The sequence below is a fragment of the Blastomyces gilchristii genome, assembly GCF_000003855.2.
Source record: "Blastomyces gilchristii SLH14081 genomic scaffold supercont1.10, whole genome shotgun sequence".
Taxonomy (NCBI): Eukaryota; Fungi; Ascomycota; class Eurotiomycetes; order Onygenales; family Ajellomycetaceae; genus Blastomyces; species Blastomyces gilchristii.
Window position 1 is genome coordinate 1,522,135 of NW_003101673.1, and position 10,708 is coordinate 1,532,842.

A 10,708-nucleotide genomic window follows, 5' to 3' on the forward strand; every position below is an offset into this window, starting at 1 on the left:
AATCTACAACTGTAAGCTTAAAAAGAAGAAACTCTCAACTATCTAAATCTTTAAACTTCAATTCTTCAGCTAAATGTAAATAGAATTTGAATTCTCAAACTTCTATTAAGATTAGAGAATTGAGAAATAACTCTGATAATAAACTAGATATAATACAAGCAGTTGAGAGTTCTACTTTTCAAAATAGTTATAATTTACTATCTGATGATAGTGATTAGATTCTACTCTATCTCTACTCTTTTTTAGTATGAATATATAGCAAAAATAACAAAAAAAGTTTAAAAACTCTTTGAAAATCACATTTATTCAAAATAATGTGAATAGAAACTCAAATTGTATTTATTCTTATCTTCAAATTACATTTGAATAAAAAATTGATTTTATACTGCTTCAGAAACTGAATTTTGATGCTGAGTAAAAATATATCATTTCTCATTCAAACTACTACTGCTTTCTATCTCAAAAGTCTGAGATAAAGTTAAGAGTAGTGATCTATGAAAGAAAAAGATCAAGATATTAATTTAATGTAAGAGTTAATATTATGTCTGACTCTGATATTCTGATGAGTAATATTATAGATAAAGAGAATGAGTTTGATACTATACAGCTTATAAATATCTATAATGAGAAGTTATTGAAGAAAAATAACAATATCTGAATAATTAATAGAGGATTTCTGAACATAACTCTATTAAGAAACTCTATAATTGCAGGAGATTTCAATGCATATCATCTCTGATAAAATTCAGAATGCAAAAGAGCAGTAAGAGTAGATAATCTGTTTAAATGAATCTTTAAGCATTTAATAGATTTAGTTAAACAAGTCTGATCAACAAAGATTCTTTAGAAAAGATATGAAACAGAAATCTATTATAGATTTAATCTTCATATTATAAAATCTAATAAAAAAAGAACTTGTAAACTGATGCATTGATTTAAATGAGATATCAGAATCAGATCATGAGATTATTCAATTTAATATTGAACTGAGTGAAAAATAAATGAGTGAAAATCCTCTTCTCTCTAATTAGTTTAACTTTGAAAAAGCTGATTGAAAAGTAGTTGAAGAAAGTATAAAACTTTTAAAATCTGAAAAGTAGAGTAAGCTATATTAAAATTCTAATCAAGATATCTTAAATGAAATGCTTGAGAATAGAGCACAGCTCATTACATCTATTATTCTAATAAGTGTTAGAGATAATATTTCAAAGAGAAAGTCTTCTGAGTATTTCAAATCTTGATAAAATAACAATATTATATCTAAAAGAAAATAATTAGCTACTGTTAGAAGAGATTGAAAGAATGATGTAATATCTGATAAAGAGTTCAAAGCTATCAGAAATGAATATTTTTCAGATATTAAAAGAGCTAAAACAGACTGCTGAAATAAATTTCTTAAAGAAGTATAAGAAAAGAAAGTTTTTAAAGCTTTTAACTATATTAAAATAAGAAGTGTAGTAAAACTTTCAGCTTTAGAATATAAGTTTCAGAATGAATCATATACAGCAAATTCTTTTGAGAAAAAATATCAAGCTTTTATAAGAATTCTCTTTCAAAACTTATCAGATTCAGATTCAGAGAAAGAGAATATATCACTTCACAACTATATTAATAAAAATAACTGAGAATGATCTGAGCTTATATAAAATGAATTAGAGTTAGCTATCTTCTCAAGTTCAGTTAAAACTGCTGCAGAGCCTGATTCAATCAATTACTTAATTATTTAAAATATATACTTCTACTTAAAGAATGAATATTTTGAGCTCTTTTTCAATCTCTTGAAAAATGAATATTATTCTGAATACTGAAGAGAAGTCACTGAAGTGATTCTTACAAAGTCTAATAGAAACACTTCAATTTCTAATTTATATAGAGTAATATCTCTATTGAACTGTCTAGAAAAGATTTTAGAAAAGATAATAGCTACTCAACTATCTTTTATATACTCTATTAATAATTCTCTTTTATTCAGTGAATCAATGAGAGATAGAAAGTAATATTCTGTAATTAGCACTGTTCTCTCAGTTATTTATAATATTTAAATAGCAAAGTATGAAGATCTGATCTCAACTGCAGTTTTTATTGATATAAAAGAAGCATTTGATCATGTTTCAAAGTCAAAGTTAATTCAGACTTTGAAGATGTTAAAACTATCACTTTCTCTAATAAAGTGAATTAACTGTTTTATATCTAAAAGAATCATATAACTATTCTTTGATAAAATGAAATAAGACAAGACTGAGATAAAAATAGAAGTACTGTAAGAATCTTTAATCTTACTTATTTTATTTACAATATACACTGTATATCTATGCAAAAATATAGATATGAAAATAGTATGATCTTTAAGTTATATAAATGATATTGATCTAGTCTACAGCTTAAAAACAATCATAGAGAATTTAAAAGTGATTATAAAAGTAATAAAGAAAATCTTTGTTAGAGTAGATATTAATTAAATTCAATTTAATATAGATAAAACTGAGTTAATTCATTTCTTTTCTAGATTCAATGAGACAGAACTATGTCTCACTCTTTTAAATAGAGAGATTAAACCCACTTTAAATATCAAATGATTAGAAGTATGATTAAACTCTAAGTTGAATTTTAAATATCATATTCAACAAAGAACTATCAAGACAGAAAGACTATTAAATAACATAATCAGACTATCAAATACAGAAAGAGATCTATTCTTCCAGACTATGAGACAGTTATATATAGCTTGTATTATCTCAGTAGCTGATTATGAAGTTCAAGTTTAATAAAATAATCAAGAAAATTTCACTGAACTCTTTCAAAGTCTGTAAAACACTGCTTTAAGAAGAATTCTGAGAGTACTTAAATCATCTTTTATTAAAGTAATGAAAATTAAAGCTTTAATTCTCTCTTCTACTATTAGATTTGAAAAGATCTCTATAAAGTATGCTTTAAGAGTTATAAAGATAAGCTTAAATTATATAATCTGAAAAAGAGTCTCTTCTTCATTTTTATTAATTAACTCAGAAAATGAAATAAATTGAAATAGATTTCTTGATTAAAATGAAAATACTTCTTTAAAGAAAATGTCTTCTCAACTATACAGACTATACTCACTGATTAAAGATCAATTTTTCTCTTTAAATATTGAAAAAGTTAATCATGAGAAGATATCTCTCTGAAGAGAAAAGCTTGAATCTCTTATAGACTTGTAAATAAGTGAACTATTTAAAGAAGAAGAATATGAACAGTATTTGAAGAGAATTTCTACAATCAATATAAAAGACTCTATTCTGATTTATTCAGATAACTCAAAAAATGAGAATTTGAATATATTAGATACAGACATTGTTTATACTGAAGATAATATCAATTTTATCTCAGATTTCTGAAATTTAGACTGTGAATCTGAAGTCTTTGATACTGAACTATTTATAATAGTGAAAGCTTTCAAACTCATTGAAATAAAATTTTATAAAAGAGAAAATAGTTTGAAAGAGATATAAATATTCTCTGATAGTCAAGCTGCTTTAAAAAGACTTAGAAATAGTCAGATTCATAAAGATCAAATGAATCTTGAACTGATTTTAAACTCTGTTTTGCAAATTCAAAAGAGAAGAATATTGAAGCTGATAATTTATCTGCACTGAGTTCCTGCTTATATGAATATTCATAGTAATAAATTAAATGATTCAGCTGTAAAAAAGAGTTCAGAATTAAGCAGACCTATTCAAAAGATTGTGTCCTGGTCTTTTATAAAGAGAAAGATAAAAGAATCTTATTTAGATAAGTGAAATGAAAGCTGGTAGAAATAAAAGAAGAGTATATATTATTCAAGATTCGAAACAAAATCCAAGTGAAAATCTTATTCAATTAAATGTAAAAAGAAAATATTCTCATCTATAATACAGCTGAAACTAGAACATGACTATTTTAAATCTTATATACAAAGATTTGATGATAGATTTGATTCAATAGAATGCTCATTCTGCAATGTAAATGAGAATCCTGAGTATATTATAATGCACTGTGCATTGTACAATAGTCTCAGAGTCAGATTGAAGAAGAAGTATGATTTAAATTAATTAAATATGAGATTCTTATTCTCAACTGAGACATGAATTAAATACTTAATAGACATTCTATCAGAAAATCAAGCAGTTACAAGAAAATGACTGAATTCAGAAATATCTGAATATGAAGAGATGAAAATTGATTAGATATTGTCTATTAACACAGCTATACACTATCTTTTAATAATATTGTTTTATTATAGTCTCTCTTTACTGTACTTTTTCTTTTCTGTTCTTTTCTATCTATCTATTTAATATGTCTATCTTTAAGACTATGTTCTTTTTTCCTTTATCATGATATTTTCAAATGATTTCAAAGTATTAGAAGATGTTGAAATACTGTAATTTATGAACAGTTTTTATATTCTGAGCTGGAATTTTCTGATTTTACATTTCTGAAATTGGTAAATGTATAATAGTTAACTTTATAGATATAGGAAAAACCCTGAGAACTAAAAATTCTCAGATAGATGTCATAGTCTCTGACTGCATACATCTATAATTGAAAAATAATAATAATAACTACTACTCACTTAAAAAGAGGCTTGCAGAAAACACATCACATTGTAAAAAAGCAAAAACAAGAGAATAATATTGGCAAGGATTCAATAAATGAATATCAAGATGATGAATTCAACATGATCCCGCTCATATACATGTTCGCGATCTCGCATTCTTTTCACTGAGTCAGTTGCAGTTGATGATGATGATTCTTCACACTCATACTCTGTCAGTGAACATTCTTCTAAAGCATTTGAAAGCTTCATTAATGAATGCCTCAAAACACTCTCTTGATTTGAAGCTGGTTTGAATACAGCTTCTGACACAGTCAGGCTGACCTCTCAATCTACTCAACAGCTTAATGCTGGTTCTCATGAAGTCTACTGTTCAGATGAGGCATTATCAGATTAACTGATGAAACATCTCAAGATAATATTTAAGATGAAGAAGAACAAGGAAAGAGTTCTAGAACTCAAATTACAACTGAAAAAACTCTGTCAAGAGAGATTCTCAATCTTCACAGATTGATCACAGAATGTCAATAATTATTCTGTCATTATCTCAACAGCCTGTACAGTTACATGAGATTCTAATCTCAGTGAAAGGTTGAAATTCAATCTTTATGAACTGAATAGCTGTGTTGGCAAGACAATCTCTCAATTCAAGAAAGATGTCAAGAATGCTGTGAGGTCAAACAGTCTAACTGATACATTCAATTACATCACATGAAGCAGCTTCATGAAAGCAAAACTGGTTGATACACAGTGTTAGTATATGATAGAGAAATGACAGATACAGAACTCTCTATAAAGAGATGATGAATGAGTATCATTCTGAGACATCAGAAACTGATGACTCTATATCTTCATCTCAAACTCATTGAGTGCAGGTGTCAGACCATGTTTCTCTAAATATGATGAAAATCAGATCACTTATACTCTATGAAATCCGATTGAACAGGAATACTCTGTCTCAAAAACACAGTTACACTGTGAGACAGTTCTGAAATTCATATTACTTAGTGATACACAGGTCATCAATCTACACACATTCTTTGATAAGTTCTAGTTTCTCATCATGAAATTGAAGATGATGAATACTTCTCTCTCAGATGTGTGAATATTTGATATCTTCTACTCAGTTCTACTCAACAATTGAAGAAATTATATTCAAAACAAGATAGAGAAGATACAGAATTTCAAATTCATAGCTGTGATATTGAATGTTGATCTTCTCGTGAAGAAGATCCGCTCACGGCTTAATTCTTCAAAGAATACAAAGAATCTACAGAATACAGATTCTGCGGCTAACTCTGCTATAACAGCTACAACAGTCACAATGTCTATCAATAATAACAATACATTGAATTCAGCCTGTGAAGACTGTACTGAATGTGATTATAATAGTTCTCAAGAGAGCTTCTGAAATTATCAGAATTCAGGAAATTAATCTACATGTTCTGAATGTAAGAAATCTCACTTTGACAACTGTTGATTGATTAATTCAGACAGTGCTCTGAATAATTGAAGAATCTACAACACTGTAAGAATAAAGAAATTCAAAGAAAAGAAGAAAAAGAACAATAGTGAGAATAGAACTCAACTATTTATTACAGATAGTTCAGAGATCTTTCAGATAACAAATCTCATAGAGATTATAAATGTGTCAGTCTGTTTCATGAAATCTCACAAGAATTCCCTCACTATATGAGATAGTCACACTGAATGCCACATTGTAAGTGATAGATCATGATTTTCAGAGCTTATAGCAATCAACAGTTCAACAGTTCAAGTGACTAACAAGGTCATTCTGAAGGTTCAGAGTGTCAGCACTGTGTTTATTTCAGTGAGTGAAAGATTAATAGAATTCAATCATATATACTACATGTCAGAACTATTCACAAATCTAATCTCTACTGAACTTATGAAGTGTGAGAGCTATATTCACTGTGATATATAGGTTAATACTGAGAACTACTTTGAGTTTCTATTATCTATTAATAGTGATATCTTCTATATCAATCTGTTTTATAATAATATTTATATTCTATCTGACAGCTCACTGATATTTCATGATATAATGAATAACTCAATGTATGAAGCAGTGATATATATGACTGTTCTGAAACTACAGATAATCTCAATAGATTATAATCTGAATACAGAGTTCTTGAGATCTTTCAGCTATGAGAAGATTGAACAGTTAATCAACTCTAAGAATTCAGATACTGATTTCTTTATTATCTTATCTTTATCTTGATTATCTGCAGTTCTTCTGAAACAGCTTTCAATAGATGAGTGATATCATTGACTTAGTCATATTACTGAAAATATTATATTAAAAATGACTAGAGACTTATAATTTGATATTATTATTATCAGTGTGAAGAAATTATTATTCTGTGTCACATGTGTCAAGATTAAACAGAAACACACTTTTTACAAGAATTTCACACCATATCATGTCATCTGCAAGGTCTTGAAGATTTGAGTGAATATATTCAGTGATGATGAGATTCTTGAAACTGAGAATGATATATCATCTTACACTGATAAGAAGCTTGCAATAGTGATTACAGCTGATGTCACTTATATAAGATGAATATTTCTGTTGAAATAAAAGAATGAGATGTTGAGATATCTACAGATCTTCAATCAATTGATCAAGAATTTGCTGAGATGTGACATTGCAATCATTCACTCAGACTGTGAAGAATTGAATTTAAATACAGTCACAGTATATATACTCAGTGAAGAAATAAAATAAGAGCTGACTCTTCTTCATACTTCACAGTAAGATGATGTATTTAAACAATTGATCAGTTTAATCATTGAGAAGTTCTGATCACTATTAATAGATTCTTTCACTTCTGAAAAGATGTAGAGTGAGACAGTTATTACAGTCAAAGAGCGGCTTAACCTTATGTCAATCTCAACTGTATTGTATGAAAACTCTGAAAATACAAAGCTGATTACACTGTATAAGATCTGACTTGAAGCTCTATCTTCTGCACACAGTATTCACTGATGAGGTTGCAAAGCATTCTTGAAGATAGTTCTCAAGCTCATTAATAAAATAGCTTCCCATTTCAAAGAGTTGATTTTTGTGAAATATGATGATTTTATTAATTATAGATTGATGAACTTCTTCAACAGGTATTTATATATATCAAAAGATATCATCTTTCAGAAGAATCTTCATCTTGCTAATTTATTATTACTGACTACACACAATCTGAAGATTCTATTCAATGCAGTCTGTAAAGCAGCTGCAGTGATTTCTTCAGTGACATCAGATCTATCTGCTATAATAATTTCTGTAATTTCTTCAATGATTTCTGATTCATTAATTGATGATTTGTTCATTGATGAAAAAATTCAACCTGAGTGTTCATTATTACTTATACTCACTAATAATTAATGAATTGACTATGAAATCTCCGCGAGAATATCTACCTTTTTGATGTAGAATACACTGAACTTCTCAGAATTCACAGTTAAATCTGATAACTCTCTGACATCTATAAGAGATATCACTACAGTGAGAGAATCTACAGTGAGAAACAGTCTTGAAAACCTATTCATCAATTCTGAGATCACTGTACTTTTAATTTCAAAAAACCTCACATGTATCAATGCTTCTATGAAATGAAAATATTATTACAAGATCTGTGTTAAAGAGATTAACTGTTTAAAACAGATAGAAATCTGATAACTGATAGAAAGAACATTACAAATAAGTATTCTTCACATTTAATAAGTATTTGATAAAAAGTTCAATAATATAAGTGAGGTTATTCACTATAAGGCCTGCTAAGTTGTCTGTGAAAATCATCAACAGAAGAGAATTAATTACTTAAAAATCTTTGCATCTGTCATCTCTGCATCTATCTCTCAAGCTCTTATGACAATCTCAGCATTCTGAGGCTGATTAGACTGGCCGCTGGGACCATGAATTTCATGTTTGATCCCATTTGATCTGGTCTCATACATTTCTTGGCGTGAATCCTGCTGGGACTGGCTATCAAAAAAACATGCAAAGTGACTATATATCAGATCTTAAAATGGAACCATGACTTGAAAAAAATGAGAAAGTGGTTCCATTTGGTCTCATTTAGTTCCATTCTTGGCATAAAGTTACTATTTTTAGACATTTTCAGGTGTTTTTTAGACTATTTTTAATTTTTTAAAAAGTAACACTTTTTGGTAACGCTCAAATGAGATTTAAAGTCATTTAAAGCAATAAAAATAATTTAAATTGAGAAGTGGAAATCATGGTCTCATTTGGAAAATGTGACAAGAGTAGACAGTAAGTCCCACTGAGACAGTATGAAACTACTATCTAATGTTAAAACCATGTAATGGGATCAGTCGAATTGGTAATGAGACTATCAAAAAATCTGGTCCTGGTCCCAGACACGGTCACACGGTCAGTCTAAGGCTGATACATTCTGCAGATTGATATGATGACTGCTTTTTTAAACACTTAACTGCCTACTGATGAATAGATATATATAAATTAATTCCCAGAATTCTGTGAAGACTGTGATAATCTTGTGTATGAGTTGATACAGAGACTTTACAATCTTAAGTAAGCAGTACTCTTATAATATAAGAAGCTGTGAAAAATGCTATTATACTCAGACTTTCATGTCAGTTTCTATAATACTGAACTATTTATTCATAATGAAAGATAGATTTATATAATTATCTACATGAATAATATCTGTCTTTACAGTTTGAAAATCAATGATCTGAACTGAGTCAAAGCTGAAATCACTGCTAATTATAAGATCAAGAATGTGAAGAATTTCAACTACTATCTAGAAATGAAGATTAATAGAGATTTAACTTTATTAATATTATTTCAATTTCTCTTTATAAGAAATCTTCTGAAGAAGTTCTCAATGAATAACTATCATTCTACATTCACTTCTATGAAGAAGAATGTTGATTTCATGAATAATGATGAGAAACTGATTACATACACAGTAGAATTTACTCTACAGTTTTATCAATTCAGAATCAGATCTCTGCAATATCTGGCAATTAATACATATTGCAATGTAAGCTTTACTGCAGAATTTCTTGAACAATTTAGCTCTGAGTCTACATCAAAGAACTGAGCTGTATTCAAATATACACTTTAATATCTACAGAGTTCAATCAATAAAGATATAATCTATCACAGATAGACTGACCATGTGACCGTGTCTGAAACCAGGATCGGATTTTTTGATAGTCTCATTACCAATTCGACTGATCTTATTACACAGTTTTAACATTAGATAGTAGTTTCATACTGTCTCAGTGAGACTTACTGTCTACTCTTGTCACATTTTCCAAATGAGACCATGATTTCCACTTCTCAATTTAAATTATTTTTATGGCTTTAAATGACTTTAAATCTCATTTGAGTATTACCAAAAAGTGTTACTTTTTAAAAAATTAACAATAGTCTAAAAAAAACCTTAAAATGTCTAAAAATAGTAACTTTATGCCAAGAATGAGACTAAATGAGATCAAATAAGATCACTTTCTCATTTTTTTCAAGTCACGGTTTCATTTTAAGATCTGATATATAGTCACTTTACATGTTTTTTTGATAGCCAGTCCCAGCGGGATTCACGTCAAGAAATGTATAGAACCAGATCAAATGTGATCAAATGTGAAATTCATAGTTCCAGCGGCCAGTCTAATCACAGAGATGCTGATATTGAATCTGTGATATATGCAGATACTGATTATTATTATTATTATTCTTCAATTATAGATGTATGCAGTCAGAGACAACGATATCTACCTGAGAACTTTTAGTTCTCAGAGTGTTTCCTATATCTATAAAGTTAACTATTATACATTCATCAATTTCAGATATGCAAAATCAGAAAATTCCAGCTCAGAATATAAAAACTGTTTACAAATTGCAGTGTTTTAACATCTTCTAATACTTTGAAATCATTTGACAATATCATGACAAAGGAAAAGAGAAAGAGAACACAGTCTTAAAGATAGACACATTAAATAGATAGATAGAAAGAAATTGAAAGAAAAAGATAAAGTAAAGAGAGACTGTAACAAAACAAATTATTAAAAGATAGTATATAGCTGTTTTAACAGACTATATCTGATTGATTTCCTCTCTTCATATTCAGA